This window comes from Protopterus annectens, chromosome 7.part0 (genome assembly GCF_019279795.1).
Source record: "Protopterus annectens isolate FY-2018-M chromosome 7.part0, PAN1.0, whole genome shotgun sequence".
Classification (NCBI taxonomy): Eukaryota; Metazoa; Chordata; order Ceratodontiformes; family Protopteridae; genus Protopterus; species Protopterus annectens.
This window is the reverse complement of record NC_056739.1, coordinates 1216789894-1216814640: the sequence shown is the minus strand read 5'-3', so window position 1 is coordinate 1216814640 and position 24747 is coordinate 1216789894.

Below are 24747 nucleotides of genomic sequence, written 5' to 3'. Positions count from 1 at the left end.
TAGTGTGTGGGACAACCTCTATAGTGGCTTTGATTTGGGCTTGTATAGTGAAGAGTTTTTTTTTTTTTTTCTGCCTTGTTGTCATGGCGATCAAGGGACATGACATGAAGGAGTGTCAACCAATGTGAATGAACTTGGGCGAGACCGAAGGAAAAATGCTCTAGTTGTTTGCTGAGTTCTTTTCCAGTGCTACCATTGCCTTTTACACAAAAGGAGATGTCCCAGTAGAGGCAGTCCATCAGCAGGGTCAAAAGGAGGTGGAAACTATCCATGGAGCATGATATTTTAGCAGCGAAAGGGAAGCAAGTCACAGTGAATCATTAGTGGTGAATCTATCTTCAGTACGGTTAACTCAGACACAAATGAACATATTGAATAAGGGTCTTTCTTTTATACCTGCCTGCCCTTCTACGGTATGTGATGTATTACTACAATTAAGACTATATCCACAGAATGTGATGCTAAAAACTGTTTTTCCAATGAATGTCGGAACAAGTAAGAATAACTTTAAGAGACTTGGTACCTTTTGTCCCACTTTAAATGCCTCTGTTGACTCCTTTTTAAAAATGTGTGAGCAAGATTTGTACACTGTCTTTAACAATAAGGGAACCTGTAGGTTTTATAACATGAATAATGATGAATCGACTACTTTAAATGAACTTAGAAATAACTAATTAATACAGATATGCCCTGCCAATAAAGGTGAGGCCATTGTGGTTCTGGACAGGCAGGTTTACGTGAGTAAAATGCAGGATATGCTTTCTGATGTTAATGTGTATCTGATTATTGCCACCTCTGTGGTCAACAGGATGATTAGTTATGTACAGAATGAGTTATATGACATGTTAATGAATAGCTTGATAGACCATGATCTGTATTTGTATTTAATGGTTGAGAAACCTTTATTACCCATTATACATGGCCTCCCCAAAGTCCACAAGAATATATATGATCCTCCACTATAATCAATAGTATCTGGTACAGGTTGGTTAACTGAAATATTTTCAATATTTGTTGAGCACAAATTAAGACCAATTGTTGATAGTGCTTCTTCTATTTTAAGGGATACACAAGATTTTCTTGAAACTTTGTATGACTGGGTAAAAAAGTTTGATGTGTTTCTGTGTTTTTTAGTCACTTTGGATGCATGTACACTTTTTACTATGATTCTGAATTTAGAAGGTGTTGAATTTGAGAGATTATTTCTCCATAAACATAGTCATTATTTGAATGATATGATTTTTTGATCTGCTCTCTTTTAGACTTGGTGTTAGAGAACAATGCTTTTATTTTTGGTGATTGTATCTATCTACAGAAGTCTGGCACGGCTATGGGCACTACATGTGCAAATAGCTATAACAGCCTTGTTATGGCACAGTGGGAAGAGGATTTTGTTCTTGGAATGCATGGATTTTCAGCACATTTAAAGTATTTTAAGAATTTTGTGGATGACATTTTTTTTTTACTGTAGGAAGGATCCGTTGGACTAGTTTATACACTATCTTGAGAGCACTACTAGTTTTCTCAAGTTTAGTAAAATGTAGCCTTTGATGCGATAGACTTTTTAGATGTACATCTGATTAAAATGGAAGATGGATCGTTTGAGACTAGGTTGCATAGGAAGGAATTTTGGTGTAGTAGTCTTTTGCATCGGACTACCAAGCATCCCGCATATATTTATTGTAGTGTGGCCAGAAGTCAAGCCCTGAGATTGTCCAAGCTGCATACAGATGATAAGTGGCTTGATCAAGCCTTGGTCCATTTGCTTAATGGTCTTGTTTATAGATGGTACTCCAGATGTGCGCTGGGCTCGTCAACTGGTGATATCAATGATACATGTAAACACATTGCTAGACTGTATTTTTTTAGTAGATCTCCAAGGAATGTGAATACTAATTACCAAGATGTTAAAATTAGGGTTGTTTTAACCTACATGAATGATGTAGGGAAGATTTGTGAAATCATACGGTTCCCCTTCATACGATAGAATGCCTCTAAACTCGAAAGTCATAAACTAGAAACCAGAATCTCGAATTTAGAGAAACTCAAACATATGAAAGGGACAAAAAAAACAAATAACACCTTTCAAATGTTTTTGCAGGGGGGCTTTGCCGCCCTGCACCCCCCATGTGGGTTGCTGTGCCCCCCACTCCCCCCTACTTAAATATACCTACTCTGAGATCGCACTATAGTGAAGGAAAGGGAAATCTCCCATTCCGCGCTATATGCGTAAGCGCAAAATGGAAGATTTTCCATTCCTCCGCTATAGTGCGGTCATGGAACATTCACATTTAAACTGCTAGGGTACAGGGGAACCTGGCCCACTGCAATAAGGTAAGTTAAATTTTTATTTTTTTAAACCTAAGGCTCCCATTCACAATTATGAGTGAATGAAAGTTCGAGATTCTGGTCTTGAGATTATGAATTTCGAGCTTCCATCCATTCGGTCTTGTGAAGGGGAACCAATCATACATAAAAACTGGCCCATTCTTTTGTCTGATGCTAAGATAAGAGGGATAATTGGTCCTACTCCCAGTTTTTGTTTTAAAAATAGTTTATCCCTGAAATGCCAGTTATGCGTTGGATCCAATAAAGTACAATTTAATAATTTTTCTGGAAAAGTGGGTACTCACCCTTGTGGGTCCTGTATGGCTTATAGCCTTATATATGAACTAAGAACTTTTACACCTAGATTCTATGCAGGTTATACCAGCAGTAATATGGTTTATTTAGCACACTGTAATCAAGGTACATGTTTTTATGTTGGGAAGACCAACCATACCCTTAGAGAACATGTTTTGGAGCACACTAGCTACATTAGGAGTAGAGATGTCAACAGTGCACTTTATAGACTTGCAGCAGCTTGTGGTGAACATACTTTTAGCTTTTTAGCTTCGCAATTGTTTACTGTCAACCTTAGAGGTGGTGATATTGTAAATAAGGTAAAGGTGGCTGAATTAAGATGGATTACCACTTTACAAGCACATAGGGCTCCTGGACTGAATGTGAGTGTACCTTTAAAACCTTTACTGACAGCACGAAAATTACCACATTAATTAATTGTTTGATTGTTTTTGTTTTTAGTCTAATTTTAGCACGGTTTTATGGTATATAAATCAGTATTATATTTGTTGTCTGTGTCTGAAGAAGTGTGGTTTATTAGCCCAAAAGTGCTTTACACTTTATAATTTTTTTTTATTTTAAAGGCTGTGTTTGGCTGGTATATATATTTTACTTGTGACTCGGTTGTTTGATACACCAGCCTTTTTTCACCAGATGATTTGTTTGTTTGCTTATCTTTATATGTTTCTTTCAAATCCAGCAACCACTCAGACCAATTTTTATACCACACTCTAGTGGAAATGTGATCTTTCCAAAAACACAAACATACTTATTTTCCATTTTCATCCCACAATTTTTCATTTCTTCTTTCTATTCCTATTCCTAATCTGATACACTCCTTATTTTCTTGTGTTTCTATCCATATGACTGAGTGATCAGGTAAGCCTGCTACAATTACCTCACCCTTAGCTATATTTAAACCTTGCAATATAATAAAATATCTAGTTCCATCTTATATATACACCTACACTAAATATCCACAGATTATTTCAAATCTATAAATTGCCACATCCTATACCTTCAGAAATTTTCGTAGCATCATTTCCTCTCTTCTTTTTGTTCCCAAATCACAATTAAAATCTCCCATTACTATTATACTTATATTAATTCCTACATAATCCAAACTTTTATATAAAAAAATTCCCTTCCTTTACTTGTAACAGATATACAGTGCTATAATTCTGTCTATTTGATTATTTCATCTGAGATCTAGAATAGTTAATCTTTCTGTGAAGATAGGTGAAGGCTACTGGCCTAGCCAGATAGAATTTTGTAGATAAGTCTGCCATTTGTAAATATTAATGTAAGCCACAGGCTTGTTAAATGTAAAGACTGCATTGGATATTGAACTGCAAACATGTAACAACAGTGCACTCTGCTGTAAGAAAGCTAAGTCAGGCTTTTCATGACTTTCTTTGATGTTAAAATTCGGAGCCAACATATCTAGAGGGAGGCATCCTACCTATTGTTTTAAGACCATAGTTAATGACTAGAATTTGCATGTATAAATGTCCTTTATTCCTCTGGTTTCTAACCAGGTGTAAAGAATGTAAATGTAGTTTCTGTTTGCCTGGGAACACCAGAGAAGTGTGAAGAATGATGTCATGTGAAGCAGCTCTGTGTTATTAATTTAAAGAGAGAGAATCAGAGAGCTCAGAGCATTTGTCTTGAGAACATTCAACTCACCACTCTGCCTGTTCTATATGTAAATACTGGCACAATAATGCCGATTAATTTATCTCCATTTTTACCTCTCTGAATTAATCTGGCAACCAACTAAATTCCTGCTTTTATGTATATATTCTGTATATGCACTGTAATCAAATCAACTAAATTCCTAAGTTATGTACATATTCTATATATATTACTGTAAATACTATGTTTTTCTACTTTTGTACCAATTATGTTAAATAAGTAAGTTATTTAGAACTGTGTTTTCTCTTGGAAATAGCTAGGAATTAATAAGTTTAGACTAGTTTGTTTTCTGTGATGTCAGAACTTTTCTATCATATTATTTTAAGTATTTCTCTGTGATCTCTGAACTCTTGACTAGCACTGTGTAGTAAGAAGTATTGTCTTGTGTTCTTATTATTTATTATTAAATATTTTTAAACCTTTCAACTGTGGCTGTTTTGTGTAGAGATAATTTAAACTCTAAGAGTACATTGCATGTACATAGTGATACTGTACCAAGTCACTCCAAATAAGTCTTGACTGTTAGGTCAGACTTACCATTTGGATAATAATACTGCACAGTAGTAATTGAACACCCTTTTAAGGGTCTTTGAGAAGCTGGTAAATATTAGCTGGGTGGTGGCAGTGATTTCTACTGTATAGTCTGGGTAAAAGGGGCACAGCTGGAGAACCTGTGCCAACCTTCCCCAGGAGTGTCTGTGTGGCTGTATAAACTCTTATCTCAAAGTGCGTGTGTGTCAGCTACTTGGGCAGGAACACGCAGCACTGGTTGGACAGTGAGGGTGCTGGAGGTTTTAGATTGCCCACTAGGCTGAGATCTGGACCCTATAGCTGTGCCAGTGGGGAGTCTTATTGGGGACCTGGAGAGAAAGGTAGAAACTAGCCCCAGACTGACTGTGATCTCTGTGTGCTCTTAAGGGAATTTGTACTTTACTCTGTGTGTATTTATTATCCTTTCACAATATGGATGGCCCTCACTAGTGTTAATGGTGAGGATTGAGACTTCTTGATTGCTGGGCCCATGCATAGGCATCACAGTTTCCATCATTGCCAATATTATGTTCAATATTTTCACTGACTATACAAAGTACAGCTTTGTCTAAGCATAGTTCCTTTCCTATGTTCCATATTGTATCTCCTCCCCAAAGTTTTTTGTTTATAATCTTTCTTCTTGTATTAAAAATCTTACATCTTCCAGTATTATTACACCAATGTCACACTTAATACACCAGTTTAGGAGGCCTATTCTTCTACTTATATATTTGATACTATTTACATTTATTGAAAGCAAACAGCAAAAACAAAACCACTGCACCAGATAAAGTACAATTCCCACTCCAAATAAATGTAGCAACAAATTCAAACAGGCAGAGCACCAGCACGGCATATAAATAAAAACTTTTATTAAAACCAAATATAAATTTAAAGACTGTATAAGCTCTTTTTCGTAGCACTACTACCCTTCATCAGACATAACTGCTTCAAACAACTCTCCTTTTAAAATAATTAGCATCCAATCACATCCCTAGACCAATTAAAAATAATTGGTCTCATTAGAAGAAACCAAGTGTGTTAAAGCCACCATACTACTATTAAAAATGTTCTACTTGCTGATGATAAACTCATATATGAATGAATACAGGCTGAACAATGAAATGCGTATTATACGATGCTTACTAAGATTATAAAAAATCTGTCACATTATGAAGTATATAAAATAACTGCTCACATCTTGAAATATTAGAAATTCATTAAATTTTGTGCATAGAGTTTTCAAATATATTGATCACATATTTTAAAACTTTGCTAGTCATACAAACTTGACAGAACTCCGTTCACTAAACAAACTCATAACTTAACATCATCATGGTTTAAAATAACCCTTTACTGCTATAGTAAATTCCTCAGGCCCTCCACATAATACAAAAACTCCAAATTTTACATAATACAGTTACTCGCCTCTCTAAATGATAAATAAACTCACTGCCTATGAGCAATGCATTATCAAAAATAAAGTTCACGTTTTCCCAATCTCTACTAATATGAAAACTTCATAGAGCTCAGTTCAATTGAAGAATCGGCATAATCATAACTTAAAATAACACTTTACTACTTTGCTAAAACTCTCTATCCTTAGACATGGTGAATCACATCAACTACAGTTATTAAAATGTAGTAGATTAAACGTACTTGAACTCAATATATTTCAAAATATAATGTCCTGGAAAATGCTATTACTCCATAGTCCCTGTATTCCTTATAAAGACCAAGGTCTCATGAAAATACAGCCATGACCAGCAAAAGGTGACCGTTACCATAACAACGTTAATACAACATGATTAAAGAAGGTATATGTACATAAAAATCCAGGTAGGGCAAGCACAATATACATAGGCTAACAGATGATATAATGCATTCTCAAGGGAGCTATATCTCACGATATAATACTTCTTCTTTCGGCTTTTTCCTGGTTAAGGGTCACCACAGCAGATCACCTGCCCACTCATGATTGGCAGTGGAGTTTTTATGGTGTTGAGTTGCCAGCCTGGCACCCAACCTTCCACAGAAGGCACACACATGCACACACTCATGCCTAGGGCCAATTTAGAGTGTCCAATCCACCTACAGCATGTCTTTGGAATGTGGGAGGAAACCGGAGCACCCGGAGGAAACCCACGTGACCACAGGGAGGACATGCAGAATCTGCACAGAAGGCACCCCAGCCAAGGATCGAACTGGAGAACCTCTTGCTGTGAGGAAGCAATGCTAACCACTGATCTCACAATAAAATACTAATGCTCCTAATGCATAATATAAAATAGTCAACCATCGTGCTACTGAAATTAAAAAAATATCCAAATATAATGATAATAATATAATGATGAAGACTCTACTGCCAAGGAACAAATCAACCTCACCCAAGATATATAGGCTGAAAACTCAGCCTTATACTACAAGTCTAAAATAAAACTCTATCAACATCAAATACTAGACTAACAAGGAAATATATATGAACATCCCACTCAAATATAACTCTATAAAAAATAATATAAAAAAATATATAAAGTATACTCAACAATATGTTTTCAACTTCCTGTCTCTTAAAAAAAGACTTAAGGGACAGATATTCATTCAAGCCCTGCATTTTATCTGCCTGTAATAGGCCTATCCATTTTTGCTCAATTTTTTTTCCAGAGCATTTTTGGTGTCACCTAACCTCACAGTAGGAGGTACAACCTGAAGAGTGAGGAATAAAAAATGATGTGCTTTACCCTCATTTATAATGTGCTTTGCTATAGCACTCCTAATATCCCCAATGCTGCTATAATAAATGTGTTCTCTAATTCTTTCTCTGAGGGCTGTAGTAGTCATGCCTACATAACATTTAGGACATAGATTACATTGTGCCAAGTAGACAACATCTATTGTACAACAGTTCACATAATGTTTGAATTTATATCTCCTACCTGTTGTAGAATGTGTAAAGATATTTTTATTGGCAACATACTTACATAAATTGCAATGTCTACACCTAAAAGTCCATTCTCTATCAGATATTCTCTGATCATATAGGGACCCTGTTCTATGGCATAAATGTCTTTTCAAAGACTTCAAAGACTTCAAATTCCTATATGAGACCTTTGGATGAGGCCCTACTGCTTTTCTAATACCATCAACTGCTGCCAGTATATGTCAGTTCTTACGTATAACCTGCATGGTATCTTTATTGTCTGAGGTAAAGGGAAGGCATACTCTACAATCTCTTTTTATAAGATTTATTCTGTCTGCCAGGATCCATCCTGTTTCCTGTAGAGAAGTATGGTTTACCTCTCCCCTTTCTCTCCTGTTGTATTACTTGGAACCATGTGTCACACTCAAGTTCAGAATACCCCCTATTCATGAATTCTACCTTTAATAGCTTCATCTGTTCAGTTACATTAACATCATTACTAATGAGTCTAGATAGGCATAAAGCCTGATCATTCAGAATATTTTTAAAAACATAAGTTGGATGCATACTAGACCTTATTAGGAAGCTATTCTTTTTACAACTTTTTCTAAATATCTGAGTATCTAAAGAATTGCCACCCCTTGTTAGTTTCACATCAGGAACTCAATCTCATCTCTAGACACATGAGACATAAATTTTAAAAATGGAGTACTACTGTTCAAATATTCTATAAAGATCTTTAGTTCTTCCATGGAACCTCGCCATATACAAAATATATCATCCACAAACCTTCTATAATATAATGTATGCCCACTATACTTGTTATTAGCCATTAACACCATATTCTCCTAGTGTGCCATAACAATGTTGGCATATGAACTGGCACATGGGGTGCCCATGGCAATCCCTAAAAGTTGGATGTAGTATTTAGCGTCAAAAGTAAACACATTGTTCATTAGAATTATATCTCCATTAACATACATAATGTCTGAATAAAACCATTGTCAAATTCAGTATTACTTCTTAAAAACTCTCATGTATTGTATCCCAACATAATTGGGGATACAAGTAAATAATGAACATACATCCAATGTAACTAAAAAATCTAGCTCACATAATGGGACTTTTTCCAAAGCCTCAGAAAGGGTTACTAAAAATGTTGTGTGTACCTCAAAATAGTAGATGACTTCAAAAGTAAGGGTTGCAAAATCATTTACAAATAAATTGATATAGGCTTAGTGAGCCAGCCTTGTCCTGCTATAATGGGCCTGTATGGTGGGTCTATCAAAGATTTATGAATCATAGAGAGGCCTTTAATTAATGGTTTAACAGGTTTTTCCACCATGCAAAAATCATATAAATCTTTGATAATGTACCTACAAGAAACACTATCAAATAGTTTACAATGAACATTGCTTATTAACTTTTGTATATCTATTAAACTAATAAACTTATATGTAGTAACATCAGACAACATTCCAAGCATTTTGTTTACATAATCTTATCGGTTTAGTACTACAATAGCTCCACCTTTGTCTGAAGGACAGATTATGATATGCTCATCTTTCTGCAGCTCCTGTAGAGCTCGAAACTCATTTGATGTAAAACTGTAAAAACTTTTCTTTCTAGATACCTTATTATAAAATTCAAACAAATCATACTCACAAGTAAAAAAGCATCTACATGAGGATTAAATTCAGGGCAGAACACACTTGATTTCTTCAAAGAAGGATGCTGTATATCAGAGCCAGAAAATAAAACATTTAACATAATACTACGACAAAATAATTTCACATCTATCATAACATCACTAAAGCTGCTAGTAGCTGTAGGAATAAAAGTTAATCCTTTACTTAAAACTCATAATTTTTCATCACTCAACCTCACATCAGAGAAATTATATACTAGTTCTCCTTCACTTGTTTCCAAAAATTCTTGACTGATGGAGTGGCCAACTATCGACTGGAATTTTTCCATTGTTTCCTTCCTCAACTGGGAGACCTCTATCTGTCTCTCCTGTCTCTTATGGGGAGAGTTAAGTTTAAAGACAACTGCTTGTCATTATATATAGTATGAGAGCTGGTTTTAGGTCTCACTGCTGGTTGTGATGCAGATAAAGACACAGCATTGTCTGGACCTACTATAGAAGTGTTAGGCACAGTGGAGATATTCACAAAAGAATTCAAAGAGGTACCAGAAGCCATCACCCTTATATCATTATCAGTAACTTGTTCATCAGGTGAACTTTGCATTTGATCCAGAGACTTCATCTGCTTATGTTCCACATCTCTAGGCCATGAAAAAACATTGAACTTTGAAATCTCTTAAATCTTTTCTAGATTTGACCTTTTTTGCTGTTGTAATTTAGACTCAAGTTATGTTAGAAATGAAAAAACATCATCGATAGCTTTCTCAGCCATAGTCTTTGATAAATGTTCAAATAATTTTTTTCTAATCGTTTTCATTTATATCACCATGCTTTCTTCAAGCTAAAGTGAATGTTGAATCAAAAGTTGCACATAGCCAAAGCTTGTATCAAAATTCAAGGATAATTCTGGACATATGTGGGCATTTTAATAATATATAACCCACGTGGTACAAGCTTAAAATGCAGACAAGCCTCAAGATATTTCCTCTGCCATTGCCACTTTTTGTATTTAACAAAGGCTTCCTCTAGTTCTCTGTGTAGTCTAAGATAACCATATAAATCAAAATTATCAACTGTATCTCCTTCATTCATATTTTTAAACTCAGATAATAATAGTGGATTACCTTCAGGTCACACCAGTTCATTAAATGGATCCTTGTCCCTTACAGAGCCTCCACAAAGAGTGGTATCTATTAAACTAATAAGCTTATATGTAGTAACATCAGACAACATTTCAAGCAATTTGTTTACATAATCTTGTTGGCTTAGTACAACAATAGCATCACCCTTGTCTGAAGGACAGATCATGATACACTCATTTTTCTGCAGCTTTTGTAGATCTCAAACTCATTTGATGTAAAATTATAAAAACGTTTCTTTTGCATTGTTTGGCCTGTATTCATTCATGTATAGGTTTACCATCAGCAAGCAGAACATTTTTAATAGTAGTACAGTTGCTTTAACACACTCGGTTTCTTCTGAGACCAATTATTTTTAATTGGTCTAGGGATGTGATTTGATGCTAATTATTTTAAAAGGGGAGTTGTTTGAAGCAGTTATGTCTGACGAAGTGTAGTAGTACTACACAAAAGCGCTTACACAGTCTTTAAATTTATATTTGGTTTTAATAAAAGTTTTTATTTATATGCCGTGCTGGTCCTCTGTCTGTTTGAATTCTTGATAAATTTATTGAAAACAGTCTAAAATTGTCATCATGTATGTATTGTAGCTTACCAGAAATTGTGGAAATTTAAAGTATTTATTTTGTTTGCATTATCCATTTTTTCTCATTTACACTTATCCCTTTAAACTTTCTTTTTCTGTCTCTTACTCTTTTCCCAATATAATTCTATTGACCGTTCACTATTTTCCAGTTTATATCTTCCTAATAATTTATTTCAGAACCTTGTTCTATATTATTTTCTGTTTCATTTTTCTCTTTATCCTTATCTTTATTTCTACCCTGATCTTGCTTTCTTACTTCCTCTTTATATTTTATCGGCATTGTTTCTTCTGTTTGTATACTGCCCTCACTTTTGTTTTCTTCTGCTTCATCTTTTTTTTTCAATAGATTGCAATCCATCTATAAATGCACAATTTTATTACATTTATTACACTTCAATTCACAATTTTTACATCATGACTTGTTTCTAAACAAATATAACATCTTCTCTATTCATAGTTACTTGTTAAATGATCATCTTTTCCACAGAGAAAAATGTTTTCAGTTGTTCCCAGTATTTTACAACCTCTCTGTTACCCTCTACATTTATCATAATAGGGATATGAACATTTTTTTCTTTCCCTATTTTCAGTATGATCTGACAGTGCCATCAGCCAGTTTATAATCATCTGTTATCACTGACTTTGCTAATGTCCGAAACTTCTTTACAAACTTTCCTTAAATGCCTCTATAAAGTCTCCTTTTCAACTTCAGTTCAAAATTGAATGTGTATTTACTGTTGTATCTCTGTGAAACTCTTTAACCACATACAAATTCCATGGATTACATTTCTTGTTCTTCTCATACTCCCCCCCCACCCAAAAAAAAAAAATTCCATACCAGAACCAGTCTCAGAAATAATGTCAGAAATGTCTCTTTATGAATAAGAATAAAGAATAAGAATAAAATGTCTTACTTCCTGAGACTGCACTGCCTATGGGACCATTAAATCATCCTAAATGTCATACCTCTCCATTTCTTTCTCTTGTTTGTTCTAAAGTCTCACCATAAATTTCCATTCATTGTTGACATTTCCTTTCCTCTGTTCATCTGTCAACAGTTTCCCTGCAGTTGCTTTAACAGTTTCAGCATATGATTTTCTTTGTATGCAATCTTCATTCAAAATAGCTTTTGATTCCTCCATTTGAATTTTGTCCATAATTTCACCCCATGAAACATCTTTTCCAGTCTTCAGCTCACTCTCTACAACAATTCATGCAAAAGATCATCCCACAACCTTCCCAGCTGCAGGATTATAATATTGTCATTGTTTGAACATTTGCTTCCAATGAAACAAACAAGTTCTGCTGAAACTGTTCTTTAGAATCTTCTAGAGCTTCAAATACTGCACAAGCATTTGTCCATGTGCTATACATGTTGTGCTAGAAATGGAACAAGCACTCTCCTAATGAGTGGGGGTTCTTTATTTATATACAAAATAACTCTTATTTACAACATATTTGCAAATATTTACAAATATACAAATATATAGATATACAACTCTATTTGCATATACTCATAGTTTCCTTTACAATCATACCCAGTTTTTATCTCTGTTAGACCTCTACTCTTTTTTTCCATAGCCATCATCTGCTTTAACATAATATTGTTGCTAAAATCCATTTACCATTGAAAATCATTTCATTTAATGCTTCATTCCATATAACCCATGTGGCATAAAATAACTTTGTATCTATTCTTTTAACATATTCTTTACTTCTGTTCTTATAATATCCATATTTAATCATATCCATGTTTAGTTTATCCACTTCTTTTATTCTCTGAAAAGAATCTTCTGTACATTCTTTCCCCATAACATTTTTTTACTCTTTTACATTTCAAAAATGCAAGTTCTGTAGTTTCTTCTTCTTGACAATGCAAACATGTTCTATCAATTTCTTTATATATATGGCTTATTTTCTTTTACTGCTAAATTATCTATTACCATTCTGCACAAGAATCTTGACATTCTACTTTCTGATTACATTATTTGCTTTTTATTTTTATAGTGTTAATGTTTTCATCTGTTAGATTTGTCCATAGCTTTACACAATAATAGTTTATCATTACATTCTTATGCCATACTTTTCTGTCTTCTTCTATACCATCAACTGTTATTTTCTACAAAATATTTTTCTTGACAACATTTTATTTCTTTATACACTCTTTTTCAGTTTTATTCTTTTAGCATACATCAAAATTTATCATACTTATATTTATGCAATTTCACTAGTAATCTCTCATCTTTTTCATTTATCCACTTTAGCACTTTGTACAAACGTAATGAATTTGCAAATACTACTTGGTTAATTAACACTAAACCTCCTTCCTGTTTATTTACATAGAAAACTCCTCTTTTTACTGTAGTTAATCTAGAGCCCCATATAAATGAAAACAATATCTGCAATAATTATTTTTAACTGTTGTTGGCAAAAGAAATACATTTGCTAAATATGCTATTTTCCCATCAATACTGAATTTTTAAAATAAGCCTTTTTTTCTGAATGATAATTTATATGTTCTCTAAAAAAGACAGATTTGTTTTATTTAATTTCCATTGAATTCTAATAACAATTTTAGTAGCAGTCCACAAAAGCTGATAGGCCAAAGTAGAGCCATAAAGATGATAAAGTGGACTATTGAGGATAAGAAATAAATTTGTATTATTACTATTATGCAGAAAGACCAGAATTTCCAGACACAAGATATGCAAAATGATTAAGAGAGAAATTAGAGGAAAGAAAAATACTTCCGCAAGAAAAACTGTCAGAAGCTTCAAATGAAAATGTGTGTTCATTAATACAACAGATTTGTGAAAAACAATATATAGATCAAGAAACCTTAATCTGTTTGGAAAAAGAAGCATCTGAGGAAGTGTAAAATATAATCAAAAAAAAAACAAGAGATATTTGAAAAGTATAAAAAAGAAATATGGACATGAGAAAGAAAGAGAGATTTGATATTGGGCAATATTTATTCAAAGGAGAAAGCCAAAAGGAGGTAGCCCCAAATATATTCAAAGAGAAATACAGGCAAAGGCATCCAGATATGGAGAATTTCACAATAAAAAATAATATCACAAACATGGAATGTAGAAAAGAAGATTAGTAATGTAGAAGTTAAAAAAATAGAAGCTGAAGTTATGGAGTGCATGTGAAGTGAAGGATTTGGTGTAGAAGGTATAACACAGGTTAAATCATAGCAGGATGGAGTGATTCCCCAAAGTAGGGAGAAACAGAAAGATCAGGGAACATCTGAAGAAGAAGTATGGATATGGGAAAGAAAAGAGATTTAATATGGTATAATATTTATGCAAGGAAGAAAGCAAAACTAATACAAAAAGAGCAGTACCAGAGATATTTGAAGAGAACTACAGGCAAAGGAATCCAGACATGGAAAACTTTACAATACAAAAAATAAGAAGACAAAGAGGAAAAGTAGAAAAGGAGATTAGTAATGGAGAAGATAAAGAAATAAAAAGTGAGGTTATAGAGTACCTGCAAAGTGAAGGATTCAGTGTAGAAAATCTAATTCAGAAAGCCCCACAACAGGATAGAGAAATGGATATCCAAATTAAGGCAAAACCAGTGGAACAGGAAGTAATTGGTCAGGTTCCATATGAAGGCATATGCTAGTATAAACATTCACTTGTAGCTAGATAGCAAGGGAAGGAACAGGAAACTGTGGAAACTCTGATGCAGTCAATGTTGAGGAGTGATAGGCCAGTGAGTTCCCATATGATAGAGAAACGGATGTCAGAGAATGAAATTGAAGAGAATGTGCCACAGAAAGATGGTATAGAATCTTCTATAGAATGCCCGCAGTAACTGGAAAACAAGGGGTATGCCCTCAGTTTGGAAGAAAATGAGCTAAGAGAAGAGTTGCTTGATTTAATAGACATAGAAAGATATATCGAGATCAATGAAAGAAATAGACTGCAGAAGGTTAATAAAACCCAAAAAGTCAGAAGTCTGATAAAACAAATGAACACAGTAATTAGGACTGTTCATAGAGATCCATGTGATATAACAGAAGTAAACAGGATATATTACTGTGTAGCTAATTTAATAACTGATAAAGTTCTACCACAAGAACACAGAGTAGTGAGGTAAATGAAGGGAAAAAATTGAATACCATCATGGAAATATCGGGTCTATATTAGAACATTGAAGTTTCAGAACTTTGAATGTTCTAATATCAACACCTACTAACCGAAAGCTGAAAATAGTGAAAATTTAGATAACCAAATTCTTTCCTAGGGAAAGAATTTGGTTGTCCGTTCCTGTTGCTTCGCTATTTTCAGCTCTGCAGTGGAAAGTTATGGTCGGGTTCAGGTAAGTGCCCGATTGTGTAGATGTGAGGGTTAGGGTGGGATAGGTGAGTTAGGGTTAGGGCATGGGTCAGGTAAGTGTGCGAATGTGTGGACATGAGGTTTAGGGTGGGATAGGTGAGTTAGGGTGCGGATGAGGTATGTGTGCGATAGTGGCGGACCTTAGGGTTAGGGTTTGGGTTAAGGTAAATGGGTAGATAGTGGTGTATCTACAGTTTAGTGTAGGTTTAGATGTAAAATTTTAGGTGTATGTGTGTGGATTGCTGTTTGTTTGGTATGTTTGTCTTGTGTGTATGTGTTTTGGATCAGCAAATTTTTTTCCCTAGTAAAAAATTTGCTGTTTTCAATTTTCGGTTTTATCAGTTTTCGGTTAGTAGGTGTCGATATTAGAACATTTGAAGTTCTGAAACTTCGATGTTCTAATATAGATCTGAAATATCAAATAGAGAAAACTATAAAGCAGTTAAGACAAGAAGTGTCACTGTTAGAAGACTATAGAAGAGGGAACAGATCAACAAAAATACTAAGAAAGCTAGATGTGATAAAAGCAATGCACAGTATTAGAACAGACCAGCATCTATCATGCACTATTACAAATAAACTAAAAATTTCAGCACAGGCAGAAAAACTTAGAAGATATGAAGATAAATATAAAGGAAAGGTAAAAAATAATTTATTGATGACCCAAAAATGTTTTATAGAGAATTGGAAAATAAGGTAAAAGGAATTGAAAGACCACAAAAAAAAGAAGAAATAGATTAATTTTGGAGAAGTATCTATGAAGATCCTTTGGAACATAACAACGATTCTAAATGGATAGAAGAAGTTAAAGAAAGAGTAAGAAGTTTAAAGGTACAGAATATGAAATGGAATGAAATAACAGCCAGAGAGATTGAAACAAAGTTAAGAAAAGCCTCTAGTTGGAAAACCCCAGGCCCAGATGCAGTACCTAACTTTTGTCTGAAAGTAACATCTTTGCACAAAGATTTAGCCATGAGTAAGAGCTATTTATATGCACACCACAAACAGAGACCAACGTGGTTAACAACAGGAAAAACAATGCTCCTACTTTAGAATGAACCTGAAAGCTACCCTAAAAATTATAGACCAATAACTTGCCTTCTGACAATGTATAAACTACACATGGGAATTGATGCTGACATAATTTATAGTCATTTAGAAGAAAACTCAATTACGGCAGTATAACAAAAAGGCAATAAAAGAAAGTCATATGGAACAAAGGATCATTTGTTCTTAAATAAAGTCTTAGTGGAGAACTGTAAAAAGTGAAAGAATCTATGGCATGGATTGACTACAAAAAAGCATTTGATAGTATCCGACATTCATGGATAAAAGAGTGTTTAAAAATGTATAAGATACACCCTACACCCTACTCTAGTCAACTACTTTACAGTGACCAAGAAACAGTGGCAGAACACTTTGCAATTAAGCCATGATAAAGGACAAATTATTATCCCAGGGATAAAAATTAAAAGGGGGATATTCCAGGGTGAATCTTTGTCACAGCTGCTGTTCTGGCTTGTCCTTCACCCATTCAACTGTCTACTTAACAGCTTAGGCCATGGCTATAATCTGGCTCCTAGAAAACAACAAAATGTAAAGATTTCTCAGCTTCTCTTTGTTGCTGATCTAATACTGTATAGCTCCTCAGATGAGGAGCTGAAAGCACAACTGCAAGTAGTCAACACTTTTTCAGATGATATAAGAATGTCATTTGGTCTTGATAAATGTACAAAAGCAACCTTTAAAGCAGGAAACCTGCAACACTAGGAACACATAAGTTTGGGACGAGAATGTGATATAAAAGATCTTGAGCAAAAAGGATTATATAACTATTTGGGAACTGATGAAGGATCAACAATAAAACATGAAAAAATGTGAATAAAACTTATTAAGGAGTACTTCAGAAGACTTAATTTAATCCTGAAAACAGCAATGACATCTAGGAGCAACATTAAAGCTATATACCAATTTGCTCTTCCTGTCCTAACTTACAGTTTTGGAGTGTTTGACTGGTCCAAAAACTTGTTGGATAGATTAGACAGGAAAATAAGAAGGATGCTTCATGCTCAGCAAAGGATTTATAAGAGTCAGTACATACCATAGGCTCATAGGATGATACTAGGCTATCGGCCTAGATGCCCTTATAAGCCTAGCCAAGAATTTTGCCTATGACCTCAAAGTCAGCACCTGTCTCCCCTGTCCAGGAGGGACACAGCTGGGATCCCAAGGGTATATATTCTGTCTCCCATCCAGTCATACAGGTTCCTTTTAAAGAGGGCCAGAGAGGTACTCTGCTTGACATGGATAGGGAATCTTTTCCACAGACAGAGCAGTCTTTGGGGCACAAATCTATCCCACTAAGAAGTTCTATTAATGTCACAGATCAGGTTAAGGTCTTGCATGTGGGTTGCACAAGTGGAGTTTGTCTTACAGATATGCAGCAACGCCATTAAGGCTGGGTCTGTAATGGCCTTGTATGCCAGATACAGGTCACCTCTAAGCACTATGTATGAGACTGAGTAGAGGGACCGGGGTTTTAGCCAATCTGTATAGGATAGGTGGTAGAGCCCTGGATTTTCCTGGTCAGGAACCTCTGTGGTCTCTTCATCTGTTGCATGTGCTTGGCAAGGTACATGCTGAAGGGGGAATTGTACTCAATAATGGGTCTAATAAGGGAGGAGTACAGGGATATTATGACCTCCTTGTTCCTGGATGAAATACCCTTATTTATGAGGTCAACCATGTAGAAAGCTTTCCATACAAAGGAGGCAACATGGTGGTCAAAAGTCAGTTACTATCAGCCTGGGTGCCCAAGTCCCTCACGACTGATTGCATGCTTAGTACATTGTTATAATATGATAATTAGTGGAGATGACATTTTCGCCAAGGGGGATAATGATGCATTTCCTGGCATTCAGTTTGAGGCCATGCTTCTGGCACCAGACATTAGTTTGGGTAAGGCCCTCTTGGAGGATGTTCACATCACTAGGGGAATTTAAGACAGTGCCCAGCTTTCAGTCATCTGCAAACCTGGTCAGCCACAGACCACTGTTTTTGGCTTGCACCTCAGAAAAGTATATCCCAAACAGTGCAGGCCTCAAAACTGATCCTTGAGGTACACCACTAGTTACTGGTCTACTACTAGAGGAGGCTTCCCCTACTTTGACTGAATTGGGTTTGACGAGTGATCCATTTAGCTACCCATCTGGTAACATACAGGTTGATGCCTTGCTGGGAGAGTTTATCTATTATACCCAAGTGGGGAATAGTGTAAAAGGCTTTGGATAGGTCAAGATAGGTGGTGTGCACAGTCTTCCCTTCATCCATGGCTTTGGTGACTCTTTCAAAGAAGTCAACCAAGTTTAACAGGCATGATCTCCCTTTGACAAAATCAAACTGTGTGGAATCAAGCATTTACAGGTTGCCAATGCTCTTGTTTATAAAGTCCATGATAATGTGTTCCATGGCCTTGCAGATCAGGCTAGTAAGGCTGATGGGCCTATAATTGTCTGGGTCAGTGGATGCTCCAGCTTTGTGCATAGGGATGACAGTGGCTGTTCTCCATTCAGCTGGGATGAAAATGGTGCTCAGGTTTTGGGTGAATAGGGTGTCTAATGGAGCTGAGAGCTGATGCCCGAGTTCATATAGGATACAGCCAAAGATGTTATCGGGTCCAATGGAGACTGTATTTTTTGTCTTTGAGAGGGCATTAAGGACCTGCTCCCTGGTCATGAGGGGAGGGGGCAGGTCCTGGGGATGCCCTAGTTTATATGTTCCCCATACCGAAGGAGGGATGGGCCTCCTTGAAATTGATTATATGTATACATCTGCAATCATGGGACTCCATACATGTCTGCTGACCTCATAAAACCCAAATGGAGTGAACATTTTGAAACATGAGGAGAATAAATCTAAGATGACTTCTCTGCTTAATCTAGCAGAAGCATATCGGCATCAAGTAGGAATGGAAATCAAACTAGAAGTAGATAAAAATCAGGCAACAACTGAATGTGCCAAAAAACAAAAGAAAGAATGTAAGGTGAAGGACTAGATGAGAAGGTAAGAAATGTGAAAAATGAATAAATATAGTTACCAGTATAGAAAACTCCTGGAAGTACCTCATGTTGATCCAGAATGAATGTAAGAATAGTTATGGAGAGGCAAATTCAAACCAAGACATGAAAGGTTAATATTGGCAGCCAAAGATAGTGGGCTATGTACATGTTGGTTTACAAAGTCCATTGAACATGCGGAAGAAACAGATACATGTAGGTTTTGTAAAACCAAATTGGAAACAGTTGCACACCTCATTGCTGGTTGAGACATACTAATGGCAGAAGGACTGTATACTCAAAGGCATAATAATGTGGCAAGACTGTTGCTCCGGGGATTGTGCAAACATTATGGTACAGGCTGAAAAACACTGGAAACATGAGCCACAAATCATCATAGAAAATGAAGACATCTACATCACATGGGATCATCCATTAGCAGCAGTTCAAAAGATAGATGCTAGAAAACCAGATATAGTGGTCCAGGAAAAGAAGACAAAAGTAGCATTGATTACTGAAATTGCCATACCCAGTGACTACAGTGCTCTGCATACAGAGAGACACAAAATCATAAAATATCAGGATTTGCAGGCAGAAATGAGAGCAATGTGGAAGAAAGACAGCCAGACAGTTCCAATAGTAGTAGGAGCAACAGGTCTTATAAAGAGGAGAATACAATCATACTTAGATTTGTTACCAGTACATGTAACCCTGTATGAATTGCAGAAGGAGTCATTACTGGGCACATTGCGGGTGCTGTGAAGAGCACTACTGGCTGACATCAAAGAGTGAAACAATACTAATTTCATGAACTTTAATCATACTTTGACTTAGGAATGGGGTCCATTCCCATCATGGTATTGGAAACCCAAAAGAAATTAAAAAAGGGGGAAACCACTATAGAAAAAATATATTTTTCCTTAAATATCATTCACCATTCAGACCAAATTTTGCAAAATGTTCTCATAGTAATATGATCTTTCCATAATTATTTTGCTAATCTCTTTACTTCTTCATTCCATGTTTTCTCATTTATCCTTTTTATTCCTTTTCCAATGTTTTATATATTCTTTGTTTTCCTTTATCTGTAACATATTGCAAAATGATCAGAAAATCCTGTTTCAGCTAACTCCCCTTCACCTATAACTAAAAACTTCTGATACTATAAAATAATCTATTATAGTTCCATACTTAACCCTTTTGCAAGTCCAAGAATTTTTGTCCCAAAGCTTTAGCATAACACATCTTAAAACTTCTAACATTTTCTTATATCATTTCCTTTCTTTTTATGCTTGCCTCTTAAATTACAATAAAAGTCTCCTGTTATTATAATATAAATTTGTATCGCTAAAGAGTCTAAAATCTGATGCAATAAGTTGTTCTTTCTTTGCAAATAGTATAAGCATATAGTGTTATAATTCTTTTTTTCCCTTAGATTTAGGGTTTTATAAGTTCATAGCAAATTATTAGACCAGACTTCTTAACAGGCTATTTTAAGCCTAGCCAATTTCACTCCCAAAGGTGAGAATTAAACACTGTACCTTGCGTCTGTGAGACAAACACATTAACCATTATACCACCCCACTCATTAGCTACAAATATTCTTTTCCATCTATTTCCTTTCTATTTCTCTTTAGTACTTATCCCTTTAAATTTTCTTTTTCTTTTACCCTTTTACTAATAGAATTATTTTTCTTAGTATTTCCTAATTTATGTCTTCTTCATCTCTTATTTCAAAACCTTTGTCTATGTCTTCTTTATTATTTTTCTCATCTAACTTCTCTTCCATTTCTGCTACTTCTAAAATGTATTCTCTTTGTTCATGTTCTTATCTCTTTCTTCTTCCTTTCTCTTATTTTCATTTTTGCAATCCATCCATAAATGTCCATTTTTATATTTACATTTCAATTCACAGTTTGCATTGTCTCATTTCCTCACAAATCTAACATTTTATTTATCTTATTTATCTTATGTTATCTTATCTATTTATCAAATATAATTTTATTTTATTATTGTATCTTATCTACTTATCAGATATCCTCCTTTTCCAGAAAAAAAAAATATTTTGGGTTGCCCCCAGTATTTTATGACACCCCTATTCCCGTCCCTGTTTATCATGCTTGGTATATGTATGTATTTTCGCTTTCACTATTCTTCAGGATTGTCTGTGCATCCTCCTTTTGTGTTTTCTCCATAATATTCTTCCAGGAAAAATCTCCTTCATTTTCTGGCTCACTCTGCATCACCTTTTCTTTAAATAAATCATCTCACAACCCTCCTGAATAAAGGGCTGTAATTATACATCCATCATTTGCAAACTCATCTCCATCAAACAAATTTCTTTGAAAATCTCCTCAGAATCCTGCATGCATTCTCCAGTCCTGATATTTGCTTTCTCCTCCATTTTTCCCACCACTCTATTATCTCCTTCTCCCTCCTTCTGCCTCCCAGTTTCTCTGGGCTGCCTCTGCACCTGAAATAGAAACCGGAAGTACTCCTGCAAAATGACTCATAATGAGTAGGGGTCATTTATTTGTATACAAAAATAACTCATAATAATTATAATAATTATTATTATATTACAATCATATTTAAAAAATATTTACATATGTGCAAATAAATATACAAATCTGTAAAAAAAGACAAAAATGCAGGACAAAGGCATCTCCAATACCCAGCAATCTTCAGCTATTCATCTCTTTAATTAAAAAGTTAATGAACAAACCACAGTACCACATTAAAAATGTTAAACGCTTTTCATCTGGTTCAATGAGCTGGCAACTTGGCACCATAAAAATCTACTGCCAATCATTAGCGGACCAGAGTTCTGCTGTGGCGACTCCTAACCGAGAAAAGCTGAAAAGACAAACATAATTTCCTTTACAATCATGCTAAATTTTCATCACTATTAGACCCCCACTCTTTTTTCCATAACCACCATCTGATTTTACTTATTACTTTTGCTAAAATCCATTTACCATTATTAAACATAATTTAATTCATTCTTTCATTCCATATAACCCATATAATATAAAATAGCTTTTTACCTACTCTTAACATATTCTTTACTTCTAATATCCATATTTAATTGCATCTATGTTTATTTTATTGACTTCTTTTATATCTTAAAAAAAAAAAAACATCTTTACATGGTTTCCCCATAACTTTTTTACTCTTTTACATTTCAAAAATATGTTTCATAGTTTTTTAATCATTGCAATGTAAACATATTATATCACTTTTATTTTTATATGGCATATTTCCTTTAACTGGCAATTTATCTATTACCAGTCTCCACAAAAAATCTTGACATTCTACTTTCTGATTACATGATATGCTTCTTGTTTTTATAGCTTTAATTTGTTTCATCTGTTAGATGTGCCCAAGGCTTTACACATTACATTCTTATACCACACTTTTCTATCTTTTTTATGTTATCAAAATTTATTTTTCACAAAAATATTTTTTCTTGGTAACATGTTATTTCTTCATTTATACAATTTTTTTTCTCTTTTACTCTTGTTTTACCATACCCCAAAATGTATCACACTTATATATATATATATATATATATATATATATATATATATATATATACAGTTTTACTACTAATCGCTTATATTTTTCATTTATCCACTTTAACACTTTGCGCAAACATAATGCAGCAGGGTATGCCACTGAGTTAATTAACCCTAAACTTTTTCCTTCTTAATTTACATACACAACTAATCTTTTCACTGGGTTTAATCTTGAACCCCATATAAATTAAAAAAATATTTCTAATTATACATTTTCAAATGCTGTTGGCAACATTAATACACTTACTAAGTATGCCTTTTTCCCATCAGTAATGACTGTATCAAATAAGCTTTTTTTTTCTGAATGATAATGGGCAGGATTCACGAAGCCTCCGTGTAAGAGTTACAAGGCTTACACGGAGGCTGCAGTTAAACGGTATGCACATGCATATGCATGAGGGCATGCTGAATCACACCTAAGGCTAACACGGTCCGTGGAAGACAGTAGGGGGCGTGTCCGTAGGCCGAGCCCTGCAAACGGACACGCCCCCAGAAGAGTAAAAGTCCTGAAAGTAAACCCCCACGACAGAGCCCGTGTAAATGTGAATAAACACAACACAACACATGCCCCCACAGACTATGAACATAAAATGTAGAAATGAACATCTTATAATTTTTTTTTAAATTGTAAAGATGTTTGCCCGTGAGTGCTTCGTTTATGGGTGTGCCCGTAGCTTAGCCACAGTTAGCAGTCAGTGGAAAAGCATATAAGAACTAAATATGCAAAGTAAGCCAAGAAGCAATAGCGTAGTGGTAGAGATGTCGGCTGAAAAGCAGGCAGTCATGGTTCAAGCCCCCACAACATCAATTTTTATTTTTAGTGAAATAAGCACGAAACAAGTCCCTGACATATATGTACACATATAAAATTATATTTTATGTAAAATGTAATGAAATGGGCCATGTATTTTGAAGAAATGTGAGATAATAAAAAAAAAAAAATGTCCGATGTGCCTATAGCTGAGCTACAGTCTAACAAGTTGAGTACATCTGACTGTAGGTGAGCAGTGTTTTAACAGGTATAAAATGAGTGCCCGTAGGTGAGCAGTGGTTTAACAGGTGTAAAATGAGTGCCCGGGGTTGAGCAGCATTTTAACACGCTGAAACTGTGTGCCCGTAGCTGAGCTGAGCGTAATATGCGTGCTGACAGCCAAATGACATGTAAACCAGTGTAACCCATTTGCGCGGAGCTGCGCACCGCGCCAACAAGCTAACCGACGGGCAACGTTGAGCAAGCTGTAACAAAACTGCCTTTACACAGACACACCTCCTAGCCTGTGTAGACAGTCATAACATATAAAAAGCAGTGGCCATGCTCGAACCCAGGATACCATGCACTATAGTCAAGGTACTGAACCACTAAGCCATGAAAGTTGCATTTAGAAATGCAGTAATAGCATATATATAGGAATGAATAGAAAGAGGAGCATGACAAAGCAGGTTTTGTGAAGCTGATGCAATTCCAAAATGGCCAATCACAGATAAGTGCGGGAAAAACGGCATATATAAGCCCCATAGGCGGGAATACACAGCATAACCGATTGTAGAACCGACTTGCAGCCAGAATGTCAGGTGTAGGTGAGGGTAGTTGCTTCCGAGCACAGAGGTGGGGCATTGAGGAGTC